The sequence below is a fragment of the Lissotriton helveticus genome, chromosome 6 (assembly GCF_964261635.1).
Source record: "Lissotriton helveticus chromosome 6, aLisHel1.1, whole genome shotgun sequence".
In the NCBI taxonomy this organism is placed as follows: Eukaryota; Metazoa; Chordata; class Amphibia; order Caudata; family Salamandridae; genus Lissotriton; species Lissotriton helveticus.
In genome coordinates this window covers 1690459548-1690481729 of record NC_136067.1, presented here as the reverse complement: position 1 = coordinate 1690481729, position 22182 = coordinate 1690459548, and the positions used below count along the sequence as shown (strand labels likewise).

The following is a 22182-nucleotide window of genomic DNA, read 5'->3' as shown; positions in this document are numbered from 1 at the left end:
GGCCTCGGAGGGGCGTGGAGCGGAGGGGCGTAGAATGGAGGGGCGTACAGTAGGGTGGAGGGGCATAGATTAGGGTAGGTTGAGGGGCGGTGATTTGAGTGTAGTGGTGTTATTTCTAAGAGTGATTTTACCTGACCCTGATTTGCAGATAAATCGTTCCAAGGCAGCTCCTCAGTTTCCTGTGTAGATCAGTTAGTATTTATTTTGTAGATTTGTATAGAGAGGATTTTGTTCCTAGAAGCAACAATTCTCTCGTAGTAACGACAGACTGCATTGTGCTTTCCAGCCATTATGCTGTCACAACTGTAAAACTGAACATGTGGGAAGTACTTGCAAGTAGTGGGGAATAGGACAGGGGTTAGTAAGATGACAGAAAAAAAGCAAGATTGCAGAGAAGACAGTCTCCAAAGGCAGTGTTCGAAAACGAATTAACATCGAGTTGATGAATTTGCTCCTGCCTCGACCCCCGCAAAAGCGGCAAGCGGGCATCTGCCCCATGGTTCACAGCCTCTCTTGCGGACCTGCGACGCAGCTGTAAAAAAGCCGAAAGATCTTGGCGCCGTCATTATGATCCCCAGGAGAAAATTGTTTACAGAGACTCCATCAAGGCATATCATGGCAGCATCATCCTGGAAAAGAAAGCATACCTTGCTAGGAGAATTGAGGCCGCCACTGTAGCTAGTAAGGAAATCTTTCTTATAGTTAAAGAATTTACTGCGCCCAGTTCTGTTTTGCCCACGCACCAACACTCTGAATTTTGGGTATCGGAGCTGGCCTCTTTTTTTATCTCTAAAAATTCAAAATATTCAAAACTCATTCCCCACCAATATCCCGATCACGCCTTCTGTAATGAGTGCCTCTTCCCCCTCTCTTTCCCGTGATGATGGTCCTATTTTTGCCAATTTCCCGTTTCTTTCATTAACTGTTACTCTTGATTTGTTGTCCAAGCCTAAATCTGGCTCACCCTTGGACCCCTGTCCTGCAACATGCCTGGGCAAAATGGCCCCAGTGATAAACGATCTTGTCAACCCAGTGCTGAACTGTTCGCTCAGCACGGGTGTGGTTCCCCAGGCATGGAAGCATGCCCTGATCTTGCCGCTTCTGAAGAAGCCTGGTCTAGATCCTTTGCTGCATGCCAACTATAGGCCTATCTCCCTTCTCCCGGCCTTGGCTAAGGTCGTGGAGAAGCACGTCTACGCCTCTCTTTCCAATTTTTTGGAAACTAATAACATCTTGCATGACACTCAGTCGGGTTTCCGTATAAATTTAAGCACGGAGACGGCATTACTTGAAGTCACAGATGCCATCAGAGAGGTGCTGGACGCGGGAGGTAAGGCCTTGCTGGTTATGCTGGACTTGTCGGCGGCCTTTGGCACCGTTCCCCACGGCGGACTGCTGTGCAGACTTAAGGAGATCGGGCTGAGGGGAGCAGTGTTCAATTGGTGTAAGTCCTTCCTTGCTGGTCGCCGACAATCGGTCTGGGCCCCTCCGTTCTCCACCGAGATGCTGCCATTGGAGGTCGGGGTGCCGCAGGGCTCTGTGCTGAGCCCTACTTTGTTTAACATCGACATGGCACCCCTGGCGGCTCTGGCGGAGTCCCATGGTGCCCAGATCATGTCCTATGCTGACGACACCCAGCTTCTTTTTACTTGCCCGAAGGGTGCTGATTTCGACGGTGTGCAGATCAGTGGCTGCTTAGGAGTGGTTTTCCAATGGTTTGAGCAACACAGCCTGAAATGCAATTCCAATAAATCGGAGCTGCTATTTTTTGGCTGTCCATCAGACCCCAGGTGGCAGTTTTGGTGGCCACCAGACATGTTCCCTCCCTTGGCGGTATCCTCCAGGGCTAAGAACCTGGGTGTACAGATTGACGATGGATTGACATTGAAACCCCAGGTCATGGACCTCGTGGGCAAGTGTTTTGGTATCATCAAAATGCTCAGAAAATTCCTCCCGATGTTGTCTCTATGTCACCGGAAAGTGATGGTCCAGGCTTTGATAGGTTCCCGCCTGGATTATTCTAATGTGCTTTACCTGGGCCTGCCAAATGTTCTCATTTCTTGTCTGCAAGTTGTACAGAATGCCGCTGCTAGAGCCATTTTTGGCTTCCACCGCAGAACAAGCGCGACGGCACTGTTACAAAAACTGCATTGGCTCCCCATCAAAAAGCGCGTGGCTTTTAAGGCTCTCATGCTAGCCTTCAAGGCGCTCCATGGCATTGGAGCCAAATATATTAGACACAGGCTGGCTTTTTATATGCCTCCACGCACTTTGAGGTCAGCTTCCCTGGCCTTGGCAACTGTTCCTCTTGTCCGACGAGCCCGACTGGGCGGACGTTCCTTTCATTATCTAGCTCCCAAATTGTGGGACTCCCTGCCTGTCCCCGAGACAGAATACCAACCTTCTGAACTTTTTAACTGTTATGTGTGTTATTTCAGTGACATGATAAAGTTTATGTTTTTTTTTTGCCATGTACGTTTGCAGAAACGTTCACCACGGCACCTTGATACACACATAGGGAGGTAACTGGGTGATAAATTAATAACATTTGCTGTTAATTTGGCCAACGTTTTCTTGGGTTGTTGGCGCTGCAAATGTTTTGAAAAAAAATTCATATGCGATCAGTTTGTGGGTCGAGTGCATTGCTGTTAGGTCGAGTAGAAAAGTCTACTCACTCGACCTGCAGGTCAAGTAAGATTTTTTAGATTTGTCGAGCCCTGAAGGTGGAGGGAGTTGAGTTTGATGAGTCTGAACAGTGGATGGTGACCTTTGACATCACCTCCCTGTATACTCAGATACCAGAAGACGAAGCTCTTGAAGTGATTGAGTTGTAGCTAGAAAAAAGACCAAGGCCACATAGAGTCTCTACGGACTTTATTCTTAGTCTAGCCGAGGTAGCCCTTAGAAAGAACGACTTCAAGTTTGACAATGTGTTTTACCTGCAAACGAAGGGGACCGCCATGGGATGTCTTTTTGCACCGGAGATGGCGGTCCTCTTCATGGCCCAGTTTGAGGCCAAATTCATTTTTGACAATAATCCCTTCTCGCACAATGTCAAGCAGTGGCTCCGCTACATTGATTATGTCTGGTGCCTGTGGTCGGCCCAGTTGAGACCCTGGAGAGTTTCTTCGGGTGGCTGAACTGCAGGCATCCAGACATCAAGTTTAGTTACACCAAAAGTAAGACCAGAATAACATTTCTGGACGTGGAAGTTGTCTCTAAAGAGAAGGTACTAACAGTAGCATTACACCAAAAAGCAATTGACAAGAACACAATTCTACACTATAATAGTGCACACCCAAAGAGTTTAAAAGACAACTTGCCTTACGGCCAACTGCTACGCATTCGTAGTAATTGTTCTGCGAAGAGCGACTTTGACCAATACGCAGGTAACTTTTGTGATCAAATGTCTGCCAGAAGTTATCCAAAGAAAATGCTAAAACACGCTAAGAAGCGAGCGTGGTTCACACCACGGGAAACATTGTTAGAAGAAAAGATAAAACCACCATTAGAGAGATTGGTTTGTGTCTCAACATTCGGATCGGACACAAATACATTTAAACAAATAGTGCTAAGAAATTGGCATTTACTGGATAATTTGGAATGTCCTTTCCCCAGACCTTTATTGGCTATGAAATAGAAAAAGAACAAGAGCATAGGTCAAGAGATAGTTAGGTCTGACATTTTTCCAAAAGAAGCCAACAAAGACTTGCGCAGCCAATGGGGACTAAAACCAGTGGAGGGCCACCATAAGTGTGGCAATTGTGTCGCTTGTGATTCTACCATAGAGGGCATTGAGTTTATGCATAGAGAGGTTAAATGGAAGCACACAATGTTCACTAATTATAAATCTAAGAACGTTGTGTATGCAATAGTATGCCCTTATGCTAAATTGTACATGGGGAAAACAAATCAACAGGTTAATCAGAGGATAACACAACACAGGTCCAGGATAAAAAAAAAGTGATAACTGCTCCAATGGTAGAGCACTTTCTGATAGCAGGACATTCAGAAAGGGATTTTAAATGGACTGTGATGACTGCATTAAATATATCTTTGTTTCTATGACCGCCAAGATCGTTTGCTAAAATCTGTGTTGTGCTTTTTTTTAAATTTGCTATTTTAAAACATTTGTGTTGGGGAATCAACTCACCTTGGGGTAAAATCTCCTGCAACTCGCTGACTCACGAGCGAGGAAGGACCTGCCACTGACAGCTGATTCCCTCAGCCAATCGCAGTGCAGGCGGGGCGGAGTTTAGACCACCAGCGGCTACTGCATGCCGACCACATCGCGGAAGCGCGCAGCGGGCGCGCCGAGCCCGTCCGTGCCTGCACGGGGCCTGGGGCCTGCCACCATGCCCAAATCTCTATCCGTTACAGCACTATGCAACTCTTGGCACTGCACACGCTGCCTTCTGTCCTTGATACCCTGACATGTACTACTCTACAATCTCAGGGGATCCTGCAGCTCAGAACCTCTTTCCCTGAATTAGTTTCCTCTCAACCAGTTACCCCCGCCCAGACTCCGGAGCCGAACGGCGCTCGGAAACTCTCTGTTATATACCTTAACACCCGCTCCCTGGTCAAGTACCAGCTAGACATCTTCTTGCTGCTCAAATCTGAGCAACCTGATTTTCTGTTGCTCACCGAAACTTGGTTGTCTCAGGAATCCTCCCCCGACATCCTAGCTGCCCTCCCCTCTGACTAAGTCTTCATTCAAGCGAATCGCCCTCAGGGAAAAGTGGGCGGAGGAGTGGCTATTATCACCCGCCATGACTGCAAATACTCCATGCTCCCCCCCTTACCCTACCCTCGGTGGACAATCTAGTGCTCAAACTTGAATGCGAATCGATCACGACACCTCTAGTATGTGTCCTGCCCCCCTAAGGATGCCCCTGGTCCCTCATTCCTTGGGCGAACAGGTTGCACACTTAGTGGCCACTCATGGGAAGGTCATGCGTATTGGTGAATTCCAACTACTGGGCCAATGACCCTTCGGGTGGCCCCCAATCGATCGAACTCGGTGAGTTACTCTTGGGGCTCAATCTGGTGCAACAAGTGACAACTGCCACCCATATCAAGGGGCACACTCTTGACCGGATCTGGTCCGTTAATATAGCCATGTCCCCTGTGTCTGTACTCCCATGCACTTGGTCTGACCACTATATTATCAAATTCACCATCTTTGACAATTTTTCGGTCAAATCATCTTGCCCTGGAGAGGGCACTTACAGAAATTGGAAGATAAGCGACAAAACATCCTTCCATAGCTCTCTCAATAACTCCCTTCCCCCTCTCAACCCCTCTATCAACCTTGCTGCCGAACAGCTCACCGGCTGCCTGCTTGCCAATAGTAACAAATTTGCGCCCCTTAAGAAAGCACGTGCCCCCCGTCGCCATGAAGCTCATAAGTGGTTTTCTGACGAGTTAAAAACTCAGAAATTAGGCCTAAGGCAACTCGAAAGAACCTGGAGACGCAAGTACCTTCCAGAAGACAAACGCCTTTATATCAACTCATTAAAGATCTATAAAAAAATCCATCTTGACCGCCAAAGCCGCATACTTCTCTTCCAAAATTCTGTCCACCTCCAACCGCACTAAAGAGATCTTTTTTTATAGTAAATGAGTTGTCCAATCCTGACAGAGTCTCCGTCAGACCCGTCCCTTCGCAAAAGTTCTGCAACTCCTTGAACTCTTTCTTTATCGAAAAAATTGAACTGATTAAGGCTAGCATCCCACCCTGCAGTAACCCCGCGCCTTGTCCCACCGTGGTCCAAAACCACACCACCTTCTCGCAATTTCCCAGCATCACCGAGCTTGCCCTCTTGGACCTACTCTCTAAAGTCAAGTCAGGCTCTCCCACGGATTGCTGCCCCCCCAGCATCCTGAAAGAAATCTTCACTTCCCTTCCTTGCCCTGCACTCCATCTTCTGAACCAATCACTTTCCCAGGGTATTTTCCCTGCCTCCTTTAAAATAGCCATGGTCACTCCTCTTTTAAAGAAGCCCGGGGCTGACCCCCAACTGTTAACTAATTACCACCCTATCTCCCTCTTACCCTACCTTGCCAAGGTTCTGGAAGCGCATGTCACGAGATGTCTCACTGAGTTTCTAGAAGACTCTGAATTTCTTGACTCCAACCAAGCTGGGTTCCGCCCGGCTCATTCCACCAAAGCGGTGATCCTCACAGTTCTAGACCCTCTTCGTGACAAGATTGACTCCGGCTCTTCGCAGGCCCTTGTCCTGCTAGACCTCTCTGCGGCCTTTGACACAGTCGACCATAATCTTTTGGTCGATCGTGTCAGAGACGCGGGAATCACGGGACCCGCCCTGGACTGGATTATCTCCTTTTTGGAGAATCGATCTCAGGCAGTCAGCACTGCACCCTTTACTGCGCCCAGAATGAGCATCTCCTGTGGAGTCCCTCAGGGTACCTCACTCTCTCTCTTGTTATTTAACCTGTATCTTCTTCCCCTCATCCAAGCTCTGAGAGAATGTGAAGTCTGCACCTTCAACTATACAGACGACTTCCAACTTATCTTCCCCATTAGTAACTCTCAGGAGTCCGTTCTCACTTTTCAATCCACTATACTGTTAATCAGTCAGTGGATGAACAGTAATCATCTCAAGCTCAATCCGGATAAGACAGAGCTTGTTCTTACCGGAGGTATCACCAAGAGCCCCTGGGGCCCTCATTTTTGGCCCAAGGAACTTGGCCAAGCTCCTTCTCCATCGTCCACGGCCAAAAGCTTAGGGGTCATGATCAGCCAAGACCTCACGATGAAGGCCCAGATCGGCTCAGTGATCTCTACCTACTTTTTCCAACTTAGGAAAATAAAAAAGATCTGCAGGTTCCTCACCCATGAAGCACGAATCCAGGTGATTATGGCTATGATCATGTCCCATGTTGATTATGCCAATTCTCTTTACCATGGCATTCCTATCTATCTTTTCCAAACGCCTACAAATGATCCAGAACCAGGCGGCTCGCCTGATTACTCGCCACCCAGACATCTTCACATCACCCCCCTTTTGAAACAACTGCATTGGCTACGTATAATCCAGCACTGTGCCTTTAAGGTTGGTTGCTTCATTTACAAGGCCCTTAATGGGAAAAGTCGAAAATTTGTGAATAAACTGATTCACAGACACGCTCCCTCCCGCAACCTGCGCTCAGCCCACAAACTATTGCTATCGTCACCTTACTACAGACTAAAACGCACTGGTGGTGCCAGGTTTGCAGTCCTGGCGCCCATGTTCTGGAACTCTCTCCCTTCCGACATACGCTTCTGTGACACTCTTCTTAAATTCAGAAGCTGTCTTAAAACCTGGCTATTTCACCAAGCCTTCTAATTTTGCATTCGAACCTGGGCTCTGAAGACATGGTAGCGCCAAGAAACCTCCTTGGTGTATGTGCGCTTTATAAATGTATTTTAACATAACATAACATATCCAAGAAGGTGGCAGATGTGGAGTCTCTTTTGTTGAAGAAAGAGGCGTATTTGATTATGCGATTCAGCAGTGTCCAGTCAGGATTGAATGAAATGTCAGAAATCTCGAGGATCTGATATTGGTTTGTTATAAATATTGTATATGCTGGCATGCAACTGTAATCTATAGTGTGTATTCAATCAGAATCTGCAGGGTGTATTTTCAAGTTCAGATCAGATTTGTGATCATGCTTATTGCAAAATTCAATATGAGAATAATGATTGTCATCAATTGATATTTTTTGTGGTATTAGCTGTTTAGAATCCTGCGCAGGGGTTTAAGTTTTATAATCACAAACTACAATTCCCAGCAGCACATGGAGTTATGTCTCCACATGTGTTTTCGATAATTACTCTGAGTGCGGAAGAAAAAGAACTCGCATGATTTTTAAAACAATATCAAGGTGTTTCCAAATTTAAAAATAATAGGTCTCGCCACTGTGGTAGGTTATATACCGGCACCATGTAATCGTTATACGAGTCAAATTTTGTAGTACTTGTGGCTATCGTATCAGTACTACAATTCCCAGCAACACTAGCGCTGCTGGTTATGTTTCCGGATGGCTGCAGCACTCTGCGCCTTCCGTTATGAGATGGTCTGGTAGAGCGAGGGGAGACGAGTGAAGCGATTGGAGGCCAACGAAAGCAGCAAATGAGAGGTGAGCGTAGCGTTAAAACTGCCGTCTAATAACTAAATGGGCACAATGAAAGACGTGTGGCTGCTTAACAAAGACCCGATGTCTATTTGATCCGCAGGAATAAAGAAATATTGCGAAGCAGATGGGAATTGAATGTTTTTGGGAAACACGAGTGTCACTGTCGAGTGGTACGTTTAGAATATCCATTCTCCCCCTACCGAATGTGCTATAAATAAAAGGCCACTCGTTTATGGGGTTGTTGATTTTCCTCAACAGAGCCATTTTACATGTGGATAAAGAAAAAGCAAGCTCACAGAAAAAGTGTATCGCCACCGCAGGTACGTTTATTTAGCATGAAAAAGCTGTGCCACGCATCAAATTGAGTATCGGTTCAGGTTTTTTAAATAGAACTTTATTGTTCACAGAAAATCACGAAGAGTTGATCAACTAATCCATAGTGAGAAAGACGCATGAACACTGAAAAAATAGAAGTGTTAGCGACATTGGCAGGTAGGTGCACAAGTTCCAATAAAGGGCACAGGAAGTAGTAGGAAAAGGGTTAGGTCTAATAAGTCATATTGTGTTTCATTTATGTTCTAGATGTGTCCAATGTGTGGAAAGTAACATGCCCTGATGAGAGCCCATAAAGAATCTGTGAGGCTCGAAACGCGTCGGCAATTGCTATTAAATTAGCAGGAAGCGGATGAAGGATCAAAAAAGAGGTATCATTGATTCAAGATTAAATTGAAAGTCTAAAAACGCTTAATGATATCTAAATTAAGCTATTACTTGAGTATATGTGGCACATTGGTTTGTTTTGATGTAGTCTTGTTTGTATAAAGTTTTGTGCAAAAAATATTGTGTATGTTGTAAAAAATGTTGGTTTTGTACATCATTGTAAGTATTGTGTAAATTGAGATGTATGTAAATATGTGTATGGTATTTATGTGTTCTACATGAAGGACAATGTCCTTAGAAAATAGGTTGAAAAATGACCCAATCACCAAAAGAATATAGTGTGGTTGTTGGAAAAATTTTGACTAAATAACTAGGATACCAGGATTTCTCTCTTTTAAATTATATAAGGCCCTACCTGGGTCCTGTCTATTGGGCCTACCCCCTCTTTTGTAATCAAACAGGCACCAACTTCATCTTTGCCAGTCTGCATTTTCGAGGCTCCCGCCGGATCCCGAAGAATCTGCGACACAGGGCACGGACTTTCTGACACTGACCATCAAAGCTGAGACCTGTGGCGGACACGAGAGACGTGGGACCGGAACTCCTGGACATCCTGTATTTCTGCTACTGCACCTACTTTCCGAGGTATCCCAAAGTTGTGCATTGGGTTATTTGAAGCCCCTGCCCCGAGCACCTTTTGCACCGAAGCTCAGAGGCCCACTTTGTGCATTTCAGCTCGGCGCGTCTTTGAGGTTCCTAGTCCATTGGCTAGTGAGCTGACACGAATATCAATCTTCACTTTCTTTAGCTTTCCTGGTTGCTCCAAGCTTGCTCCCATTACTCTCCAAAGGAGGAGTTCCTCAGACCTTGCTGGTCTGCACCGAAGCCCATCTCGACATCTTGCGTGGATTGCGTTTGCCAAGGCTTGTTGGATCCAATCCGGATACAGACACCGCAGTCAACTATATCCTTCGTGGGACAGCTCGAATCCAGCTCCTGGTCGTCGTCGACGCCTCGTGGTCCTCGTGGCTGAAGAGACAAGCTTCACCTTTTCACCTGAAATCACCCGACATCGGCTGGCATCTTCCTATCGCCATCCTGGTCACTGGCTAGTGACCCAGACTCTGTCTCCTCTGCTTTCAGGTTCTTCACATCTCCAATCCACCCTTGGATCCACCTGGACACTTTTCATCTGGTCGCCTGCAGCACTGCTTCGCAGCTCTCCATTGGAATCGACGACGAAACCCGACACCAAAAGACACCTATGCACCGGCTTCCCTGGGTGAGGTAACACGAGTACTCCGGTGCTCCCGTGGGTCTTGACTCTCGAAGTGTCCTGGACTAAAAGGGTTCCATCGTAGTTTACCTAGAAGTGCCGTGCCCTTAATCTGTAAAATTGTAACTTGTTCGTTCTCCATAGAAAGTCAATGGTAACCCGCTGCTGTGTTTAGACACTGCACGCGACTCCCGTGGGCCTCCTACATCCCAACTTTTTGTGGTTCTAGGCAGCCCCAGCGATTCCACAGGCCCTAGGCCTGCTTTCTAATTCTCACGTGGTTCTTATACCACTATTTTAGTATATGGTTTGTGAGACCCCTAGGGCATAACGTATACTGTGCAACTTATCGTCTGCTAATTAACTTCCTTGTATTGTACTTTTACCTATGACCTCATAAAGAGTCCAAAGGGGTTGTGCTTAGAATAAATACATATATATTTGATATATACCTTGTGTGGTGTGCTTTCATTTGATCATTCAAGAGATTATAATTGATAAAATAACTAGCTTAACTCGCCTCCAAGTCTTAGCCTGAAGGCTGCTCTCCACAGCTACCACTAGCATAGCTTTCTATAAGGTTGACTTTACAACCTACCATCAATAAGGGTCGATTTGACTGGTGCAAGGTGCTCACTAGAATAGTGGACATCATATACCAGGCCAACTTCACACATACGGTATTACGATCCGAGTACGAGCACCTAAAACGCGGCTGGAGGAAATGGCTGTGACCGCAGTGATGCTCGCAACTGTGGCAATGCGGAGCTGAGGTCAGGCATGAGCTCCAAGATATACACAGACAATATCGAAAGCCTGGTGGAGCCGCCTTATGACTGAGGACTGACCCTCTGCTGGGAGAGATCGCCGGGCGGCTACGGGCCGCGTTACCTTCTGAGAGCGCATGCGGGAGGAGGCATGGAGCTCCGTGATTCGAGCCTGGGTGGCAACAGCTGATCCCGGACAGTGACGAGCAACGCCAGGTGAGGAGCTGTGTGAGGGAGAGCCGGGGGCTCGCAGCGAAGATCTCCGCAGTGCACTCATCGCCCATGTGTGAAGGAGGCAGGAAGACTCAACCGACAAGCTACGGAGGGAGGCTCAGCGCAGCAGGACCTGCCTGCACACTTAGACGATACCAAGCCCATCGAGACACATAACCAGCTGTGCCCACATATGGAGGAGCGGGGCACCAAGGTCACGACCTGAGCGCAGTCGGGGAGCTGGCAGCAGAAAGGAGCCTCTTGTAGACCAGACAACGGGCCTTGTTGCTGTGCCTTAGGGGAGGCGGCCCTCCGGAACAATCTGGATGGCATTATGGAGTAGCACCTTGTGTTCCTTTCAGCAGCATGGCCCGGTGAGCACTGGGGCTGGATCGGGCCCAGGTCACAGTGACAGGGTGCGCATGTGACAAGGCGTTTTCAGTACACGCTGGAGGCATACTATGTCCCTTGGAAAGGACAATAGGCAGGCGTTATTGACAGTCGAAGGGGCACTACAGGAGCGCTCCGTGAGGAGGGGATATTGCCTAGTACCTGGTGAAGCCCACTGGAGTTGCGCCTCCCTGGGGAGGCTTTGTTCGCGCTGCGCCTGGGCAAGAGCCACAAACGGACAACTGGTTGCAGGAGGCCCAAGAACTGCCCGATACGCGCCACGTCTCAACTGGACAGTGCAGCCCAAGCTGACACACACTACACTACTGGTACAGTTGCTGACCGCACATGGTGAATGCCTTCAGCACAGCAGCTAGCAATGGCCGTCTACGCACTAACACTCAGCAAACTAATGCCCGCACTGGCAGTTCCGAATCAGCGCGCATAGATTGAGATGATGCTAGCGACGTGCCGCACACTTCGCTCTCTGCCAAACTCGACTCTGTGTTGGTGCCAGTGGAGAAGATCGTGGCCACGTTAGACCAAAAAAGATGCTCACTGGAGTCCAAAATCGATACGGTCATCTTGGACTTTACCCTACTGCGCGCTGACCATCATAAATTGGAAGAACGGGTCAGCTCGCAAGACCAATCCCTAACGGAACTGAAACCCATAACCCAAAGCCACACTGCGGCGCTACAAGACCTGCTGGACCGCATGCATGTACTAGAGGACAGAGTTGAGGATGCAGAAGGGTGCTCTCAACGCAACAGTGTCTGGGTGGTGGGCCTTCCAGATGTCGAAGAAGGGTGCAGCCCAGACGAATACATAGAAAGCTGGCTCCAAGCTATCCTGCCTCCCAGAGCCCTGTAGTCTCATTTCATAGCTGAGAGGGCGCACCGAGTGCCGGCCCACAGACCTCCTCCGTGTGTTCGTCCGTGTCCTTTCCTTTTCAAACTCCTCAACTATAGGGACAGAAATGTTGTGCTGTGGGAGACCCACAAGATGGCAGATCTCAAGGTCCGTGGAAAGCCAGCTATGGTGTTCCCGGACTACACGGCGCAGCGACGCAGGAGCACTTACACCGCAGTGAAGCGTTAGCTTCGTGAACTGGAGCTCAGATACTCCCTGTTGTTCCCAGCTAGACAGAGTGGTGGCGAAAGGTGTGATCTGCTTCTTTGATTCGCCTGCTGAGGTCTGGGACTGGTTGGAGGAGTCGGCTATGGACGGGTCCCAGGCCCCCTGCAGTGGATTCCTCTAAGACGCCAGGCAGAAGAAATAGTCGACATGGAGGTCCCAAAAACGTGGACTTGGCCTCCACAGCCCCTTATCCTGAACAGTGGAGGATGGAAGACAAGATACCATACAAGTGGCTGCAGCGATCGGGACCGCAGTGCACCGGGGAGACCAGGATCGGAGTCCCTCTGGATCAACGACTGCCAGTGGCTCAAAGTGTCCCAGGCTTGAAGATCTAGACGATCCACAACAAACTAATGTCACCCCACTGACAGCTGATGACATTATCAGATTGTCCGCTAGCCCAACGAACAGAGAGAGGAACTGTACATGCAAGTACTGGCCCCGAAGGCCATGCCTCGCTAAGATACTTTTATGTTTGTATGAACATTGTTAGATAATAATGCTTCGGAAATACGCATACACATACTGCACAAAGCTCCAGGAATACCAACACACAAATTTCGCATGCACCCACAAGCACGTATCAGCTGGGATGGTAGGCACTAACACTCTGACACAGAGGGACAACTACACCCTAAGCAGCCACACCACACATATACCCTTACCAGAAACCACACTGGAATAGATATTGCCATAGTTGGGCACTCCAGTTTGGAGGAACGTGACTACTGAGTTCGCCGCCAACAGTTATGTATGTTATTGTTCAAACATATGTTTTGGTTTTATTAGTACTATCCCGGAGCGCACACATACACCATATGAACCATCATGTCCTGTTTGCCTTGGGTTTCCCTCAAATTGATATGACATCCAAGCATGACACAAGTTAATGTAGTCACCTGGAACGTGCGAGGTATGCACACACCTACTCGTAGATACTCGATCTTTTCATATCTGTTGTGCCGCTCCACTGGCAGCGCTCTATTTCAGGAAACACACGACATATGTAGAATTAGAACGCTTGTGTAGGAGGTGGAGAGGCCAAGTTTATGGTACCACTTACTCAGATCACACGGATAGCACATTAGTATGGATAAAAGCTGGAGTCCCGTTCATATGCGATGGGAAAATGGTTGACACTGAGGGCAGGTATGTGTGTTCGTAAAATGTCGTTTTAATGGTCAAATGATACTGATAGGCTCCATCTACGCCCGAACGTAGAACAGGCCTCTTTTCTTGTCCGCCTCACAGGTGCACTCTCCCAATGGAGTGGAATTCCATGGCTGCTGGGAGGAGACTTAAATTCAGTGCTAAATGTAGAACCAGATAGCTCATTCCCACCCCTCAATAGTACCACCGCCACATCCAACGCGCAAGCCCTGACAGATTGGCTCATGCACTGGGCACTACTAGACATATGGCGCACCCTCAATTCAGACACGTGGGTTTACTCACACTACTCCGCAGTACATAGTCTCCATGTGCAACTCAACCGTTTGGTGGGACCACAAGTACTACTCCCCCTTGTTTGACTAATAAAATATCTAGGCCAGACGCACTCTGACTATAAGCCCCTGCTGTTACAGCTCACCTGGGAGGTAGATTGTCCCCCACTTGGAGACTCCAGCCTCCTGTGCTGGAAGACCCAGCATTTAGCTCATCACTAGGGACAGCAATCTTGGCATAATACGAAATACAAGAGGGCACAACAAGTAATACAGTAGTAGAATGAGAAGCATTCAAAGCATTCAAAGTAAGGATGAGAGGACATTGCAGGGGAGCCACCTGGAATATCCGTAAGCAACTGTCTAACTCGCTCAAGAAAAAATGTCACAGCTATTGAGAAAGAGTAGGTAGGTAAGGGGGTGGGAAGGGACTCGAGCCTTCAAGCGGTACTGCGCGCAGTTCACGCTGAGCACCTGGAATGCCTTAGTTGCCACAACTACGCATCACAGACGGCCCGAACACACGCCACCAGGGATAGGGCAGGTCATATGCTCACCTGGCTGATGACAGGAGCACACACGCACACCGATAGGTGCACTATGGAATGATGAGGGGCTCATGCTTCAAACACAACGTGAAATACATGAGAGATGCCATCTCTTCCTTGGCCACGGAGAAATCACCAGGACCGGATGGACTGCCGGCAGAATACTATAAGGCGTATCAGGTATCTATCACGCAGCGCCTCCATGCCCTATACGCAGCTCCCGCAGAGGGGCGTCGACTCCCTCCCTCCCTACGAGAGGCGCTCTTAGTATCCCTATTGAAACCCGACAAAGATCCCATGGAGGTGGGATCCTACAGGCCCCTTGCTCTGCTCAATACTGATTATAAGATACTTTTGGCAGACAGATTAGCACAGGTGGTTCCCACATTTATTCACACGGACCAGAACGGCTTTGTGCCCTCTCCTAACACTTCCCATAATCTACGCTGCTTTTTCAGGGTGGCAGCTGACTCTGTGGGTGCCTGGCCGAGGGCTAGTTGTCTGATATCAGACCTCGAGAAGGGCTTTGATTCCTCAGAATGGGATTACCTGTTTGCATCGCTTGAAAAGTATAATCTAGGCCCTACATTCCTCAGTTAACCAGACTGCTCTACACCGAACCAACTGCCAGGGTCAAAATGGACCCCTCCATATTGGACGAAATTCTGATGCAGAGGGAGACAAGGCAGAGGTGCCGTTCGTCTCCCCTCCTTTTTGCGCTGGCAATATCTCTGGGTTAAAGGTGAATGTAGACAAGTCCTGTATACACTCATTTGGCAAGGGGAAACACAACCCGGGCCTCGTCATTGGTGACAGAAGGGTACAGTGGAATGAAGACACATTCCGTTACCTAGGTATACAAATATACAGTCAGCTAAAGGATTTATTTGATGGGAATCTGGGTAGAGCAACAATAGCGATTAGATCCCAAATGCAGTTTTGGAGCACACTTCCACTTACCGTAATGGGCAGTGGCGCTCACTAAAATGGTCACTCTTACGAGGTTTTTATACTATTTTACGAATCTACCCGTGTATATTCCTGCTTCCTTCTTTGTCACGTTGGAGAGGCTAGTCAGAAATTTTATATGGGTCAGCTCCAGGCATAGAGTGGCACTGAAGAAACTGTATTTGCCCGCAGACCAGGGAGGTTAAGCGGCCCCATGCTTCGAACACTACTACTTGGCTGCCCAGCTGCAATGGATAGCGAGGTGGCTGGCCGATCCATATTGTGAAGACAGAGCAAACACGCAGCCACCTTACTTACTGTCACAGATTGTTAGACTGTTCCACCCTGGCACAAAGACGAGGTCTCCGGAGCCTTTGCTACTCGGAGTGGCATACAAATGTTTTCGCAGGAGAGTCTACATAGTCCTGCGTATTATGCCTTATGTGCCAGCGAAGCCCTTAGAGGGGTCCTCCAGAGGTCAGACAGAACTCACGGTAGCTGAACTCTGGGAATGGCAAGAGGCGGGTGTTCAAACACTTGGAGACTTATACCGTGATGGAGCGCATATATCATACATGACATTGGTAGAGTAAGAGGGACTTCCGCTAGGGCAATTCATGCTGCACCACTCGCTTATAACCGCGCTCACAGCCCAGTGGGGCGACAAACACACAGAGCCGCAGTCACACCTTACCATGCAATACTTACATGTAATGGGACAAGGCAGCCACCTCACACGATGGTTCGCAGCCTCATTCAGGACGCATGCAGCGGTAGGCTTGCATTCGCTACGGCGCAGCCGGGAACAAGATCTAGACTGCCAGATTTTAGAGTCAGAGTGGGCTCAGGTGCTAGAAAGCCTGACACGTATCCCCAGAAATATGCGGTGGAGGAAAATTCGGTACTACATAACTTAAAGAGCGTACCTCACGCATGTCAAAATTAATTGGTACTTTCACAGTGAGGACACCGTGTGCCCGAGATGAGCCGTCTTAGATGCCGATTTAATACACATGCTTTGGAGCTGCACCTATCTCCACACATTAGAGGGAAGTGGCCGACATACTGTATAGTTGCACCAAGCACAAGATACCTTTTGAATGGCCGACATATCTCCTACATATATTCCGCAGAACCCCCAGCACCAAGGTAACCTCTTGTTCTCTGGGCTTAGGCTTAGTGACAGCCAAGAGGCTGATTACTAAAAGATGGAAGTCACTGGACTTCCCGCCCCCCACCCCCCACCCACTGGCCTCCCGGCCTCCCCCCCTCCCCCCATGTACAGGCATGACATCCCTCAGTATTAGCAGGGGCTAAAGCGGAAAGCATTGCTATGAGACGTGAAGAAACTATGGGTTTACGGCAGGTCCCGATTGTGACATATTGGGATGCAATCCTGGCAGAGATACAACAGAACACGGCTGAGGAGGGAGGGAAACCCCCTGTAGAATAACACTGCAGACAGAAATCGCTTGTGTGCACCGCAGTCCCAAATGGTCTGTGACAATTTGACACGAGCTATACATCTGATCCGTACACATACACATCTACATGCCATAGTAGGGAGGGAACGCATAGACAGCAGACACTGAAGTTATAAACAGATCTGCGCAGGGTGGTGGGTGGGGTGCTTCCGGTTGACTTTAGGTTTAATGTTTTTCATTGATTTCTCAGTTCTCGTCAACTACATAGCTACACCCACTATGCTGGTAACAGACTTTATGAATCATAAAATAACGCAACAGCCTGTATGTTATGATCAACAGTGGTCTACCCACATTCGCAACAGTTATTGAGATATACTGTGTGTATACAGCATGCTGTGCTGAAATTACATCACTGTTGTAACCAGTGATGATTCTGTAACACCCTCAGGACATATGCGATGTAACAAATATGTTCCCAAAATGTGGTGATGACTGTACAAAAATGTATTCACCAAACTGAAAGTTTAATAAAAATATAATTTTTTAATTTAAAAAAACGCGAATGCTGTGATTGGCTCGACACACCCTGCACAGACAGTTGCAGCCGCCATTTTATCGATCAGAAACTGTTCCCGGGCTGAAAATATCTGTAAAAGGTAACATAAGGGACCAGGTTGGAGGTATTCTGACCCTATGCTTGAAGAACGGGGGTGTTAGTGACATAAGTTATGTGTCCAAAATTGATTTTTTTAAATCATGTACAATTTTCGAGACGCCGCAGCGACCACCAGCATGGTGCCAATGTACCGTTGTGGGGGCGTTGCAAGTACTGCAGCAACACCTCGAATATTGGTGGAAATATAAAACACAAAGTATCTGTATTTTTATAAACACCCTCGCTGGCCACAGTCGCAGACTTGTGTACTTATTCACATATCCACTCATACACCCACTCACAGTCTCACTCAGAGACCCATCTATAAACTCACATAAGCCCATTTACAGATGCACTCAGAGACTCATGTGACTATTCACATTCGAGTGAGATGTGAGCCTAATTATAACATTCCGGGAAACTTATTTTCAGTAGAGATATGATATAGATATATATATATATATATCCTTCCACCCTCTTTTCAGAAGAAATGGAATCGCACACACGGGCACTTTCCAAGTGTTTTCTTTTATTCTTTCAAAGTAATCTCAGGTCATCGCTAACCAACACGTTTCAGTGTACTCCGACACCTTGATCACGGTTAACTCTCGTACGCTACGTTTGTACCATATATATGTACATTGTGATATTCATTTACTGTATTTTCCATGTTAGTTTGTTGCGAGGCAGAGTGCCCTCTGACTCAGACTATTGCTGCAGGGATTAGCTACTTTTAACTCTGACAGGTACCTTGGGGCTGGTCTCCAGTTGTTATAGTATAAGGCTCTCGAGTTTCAAGCTCTGTCTACGTGAATGGAGGGGATATCTGAGGTATCAGCTTGTTGATTACCGAGGAGGCCATGATCATAGCTGACCCCTGTCCTTTGGAAATAGTCTTCCAGATCAGTATTCAGTTAGGAAACTGCCTTAGTCGGTAGCATATTAAACTGCCTCTCTTCAAATCAACCTGTAGACCTTGTTTCGTGATTGAAGTGAATTGTGACAGGCTAGATTTAAACCACCCTCTTTCAAAAATGAACACATATAGAAGTCGTCACTGTAGCTGCAGTCTGGTGACATAAATGAGAGACCGGTGGCCAACTTGTTGGAGAATGGGACGTCAGGCCAATTGTTCTGTTGTTTCTTTAGTCAAGGCCCAAAAGCAACTCATCCTCCCTCACCAACAGCAGTTGTGCCTCACTTTTTTGCTTAAATGTTGAGGCCCTGTCAGAGGCTGACATGTCGGGATTGGTGCTAGGTTTATTAATGTTTAAAGGATATATACATGGTTTGTGGTGGGAGCTCATCAGAGTGTGTCCACCACATGCCCCGTTCTGGCTGTCTTCATTAGTCACAAACAGAAACTTCATGTTAACACATCTAATGTGATTAAACACTTGCAGCACAGATCCTCCGATCCCCCATACGCCCCACCTCCCACCTCCCTCCCCCCCCCCCTCCCCGCTACCCTTAGTGTCCGCAAACTACAGGGATACAGCATGTTTCACTGGGGTAGCCCAGATGTGGCTCAATAATACCTTTTTTGATCTGGGTGTCCAGCTCTGTACTTTCAGACTAGGGCTGCACTATATATGTAGAATACAAATAACTACTTATGTAATCGTACGTAAATCAGATATACACTGGAGGCTCAATTAATCAGTCAATTTCTGTGCATGCTTAATCAACACCCCTCAACTTCAAGTTTATTAAAAAATCCTTTCACTAGTAGCATTTTGTGGCAAGATCAACACATGGATTCACACAATCACATAAGGTGCAAAAATTGAAAGGGGGAGAATAACACAATTACAAGGAGTGTATGGATTAACTGAAAGTTGTAAGGAAGAGAAATTGACTTTAACGGGAAATCCCAGGTACCCTATTGTTCACAGTTCAAAACTAGAAAGGGGGCCAGGGGGGATGCACAGTTTCAGAACATGGCGGCAGGCTGAAGCCGGTCGCTGGGCGGCGAGGACCGGCGGGGAGCTTAACTGGCCACTGTGACGAGCTAAGAGTGGGGGGTGGGATCTGAAACGCTGCTCGCCCTGAACTCACCGAAGATCGAGCGCGGCTGCTTTCATGTTTCAGGTGCGCCTCGGGGCTGGGGCTGGGGCTGAGACAGTGGAAGCTGCATCAGCCGTCGCAGTTGACGCCAGGAGGACGGATCATTTCCTTCCCCTGGACTCAATGAACGGCGTCCTTACGGCGCTGCTGGCACGCCATCGGGAGATTTTGCTTCCGAGGCACAGGGGGCAGAGTCAGCACAAACTGCAATAAGGGAAAGTGCCCTTGTTCCGTCGTTCCCACCAGCACCCCACTGCAAGCGCGCCTGCTGCTGTTGCAACGTGTTGGCAGCCAACCTAGCATAGTGGTACTGTGGGTGTACAGTCTAGGGGGTCACTGGGCCGTCAAATTTATAGCGAGCGATAGCGCTACCAATGACGGCCTGTCAATACATTTTGACCAGCCCGCGCGGCGCTCTTTACAATGAGCGGTCACACACGCCACGTAGAGTCTCCGCAAGTTTTGCCGGGCCCTAGGAAGTCATTGCTGCGACCCTTTTAGGCCGGGCTTTAAGCGGGATGAAAAAACTGTGTGTGTGTGTGTGTGTGTGTGGGGGGGGGGTTATCGCAAAGGGGCGTGGCCAGTGTAATTAGGGTCGTGGCTGTAAATCACTTACGCAAAAAATCTGTGCTTAGCATAGTGTGCAGCCCAACTTGTATTTTGCTGTTTGTCAGTGCATCCAGATATTTGATACAAGTAACATACCTACAATAAGTAAAGAATATTGGCTTTGTCAATGGTTATTAGTTTCAGAAGATAAATAAGCTGCAATTATGACTTGTATATAATATTGACAAAGCTTCCAATTAAATCCCTGGTGACCCTACCGCACAATGTTGCTACTCCTGAGTTTCAGAAAGAGAAGAGAAATCCAGAAAGAAAATGACTCTTAAAGGATTTCCCTTCCCCCACAACGCTCACCTGGCATAACGTCAGTAACTTCTCTACTACTGAGAAGTGAGCAGTGTGAGCAGCGGACAGCAAACTGCTGTCACTGCAGTCCGAGAAAAAAACGGCCCGACTGTGACAGGGCTCAAAACAGAGCCCGATAGACCCGTTTCGAGGCCCCCTGAAAAAAACTGCCGGTGCTCAGACCCCTTGAGACCCAGCCCACTTAAAGCCCTGCTTTTAGGGCATGGGCAAAGTAAACTAATTGACTTGTTTCCTGTCATTGTGAGGCTGTTTTTAAAAGACACACATAGCACACTGTGTAACTTAAGTTCTACTGCTGCTAGCATTTGCCCTTTCCCAGTCATAGTCTGGCAACTTTACACCATCGATGCAATTTCTCTGTGGTTCTGAAAGCAGCAGTACTGATCACAAGTGTAAAATCATGTAGGATTTAGATTGTGGGCATACACTCGTTTGTCAGTAGGATCAGGTGATTTGCAGCAGTTTCATTTTGTTTTCATAGCTTGTCCCTTTTCTTATGTATATATGTTTCCATGAACTTAATTTCTTGATTTTGCTCTTAGTGTCATACATTTAGTAGTTGAATGTCAATGTAAGTACTCTGAACCCATGAAAATGTTACTGATAAGCACTCTTAAAACGTGGTAGCTATATGCAGTCTGTGTTTTCATGTTGAATAGTTCCCTTCCATTTCTGGTGTTTTGCATTACTTTTAAGATCTTCGTAGGGTTTCTCATTGCTATAATGGCTGTAATTTGTTATATATATGTGTATATATATATATATATATATATGTTTCCCTCATCTTCATTACTTGAGTTTTGCTCTCGAGAAAGTGTCACTCATAGTCGTTGAATGTCACTCATAATTACACTGAAATTATGAAAATGTCACACATAAGCAATCTGAAACCGTGGCAGCTATGCACTGTGCCACTTTTAACTTGAGTCTCAGACTGTTGGACCCGGCCTGGTGGTGCAGCTCTGTGCTGCTGTGGCCATCGACTCATGGGGCCTGGCCGCAGCATGTAGAAGCAGTCACAAATTGAAGTAAGTTCATTTATAGACATCAGCAATAGCTCAAATAAATGGTCAGTATTTGGGAAATGTGTGTTTAGCTGAATAATCCATTAGGAAGAAAGAGGGGTGAAGGACAAAATGCCTGATTCAGTAATAACGAGTTCGGTTTTGCTTTATAAAGCATTGCAGCGACCGCTTTAAGATCGGAATGATGAGTACATCAGATATAGCCCCCGATCTGTGCTCGAATCCAATTTAGCAACTAAAAGCGTGACTCTCTTATAGGCACACGCATATGCGCACGTCCTTGTGGAGTCTTTTCTGTTGCTCTTAAGCTGGAGCCAAATTTAAGTTTCACATGCGCAATGGTTCAATAAATAAAATCAGAAAAAGGAGAGGCAAATTGTCAACAGGCATATACGGGCATTACGTAGAAGTGAAAAAAGCTTACGAAAATCCTCGTATCAACTGAATTGCCTTTGATTTGACGAGAAACCTACACTACAAAAGTGTGCTCTAAAATTATACAGCTATCCACACAGCATCCGTTGCAACAAAGAGGCAAAGTAT

The 22182-nt window shown here is 47.3% G+C and overlaps 1 protein-coding gene across 1 annotated transcript in view; it reads right to left on the bottom strand.

Moving 5' to 3' along the window:
- BTBD3 (BTB domain containing 3) overlaps positions 1-19806 on the bottom strand; it is a 90755-nt gene extending 70949 nt beyond the window's left edge. Inside the window, exon 1 of the mRNA XM_078649544.1 lies at positions 19673-19806. The gene's annotated coding sequence lies outside the window, so the exon portion shown is untranslated. The remainder of the gene's footprint in view (positions 1-19672) is intronic.
- Between the last annotated feature and the right edge of the window lie 2376 nt (positions 19807-22182).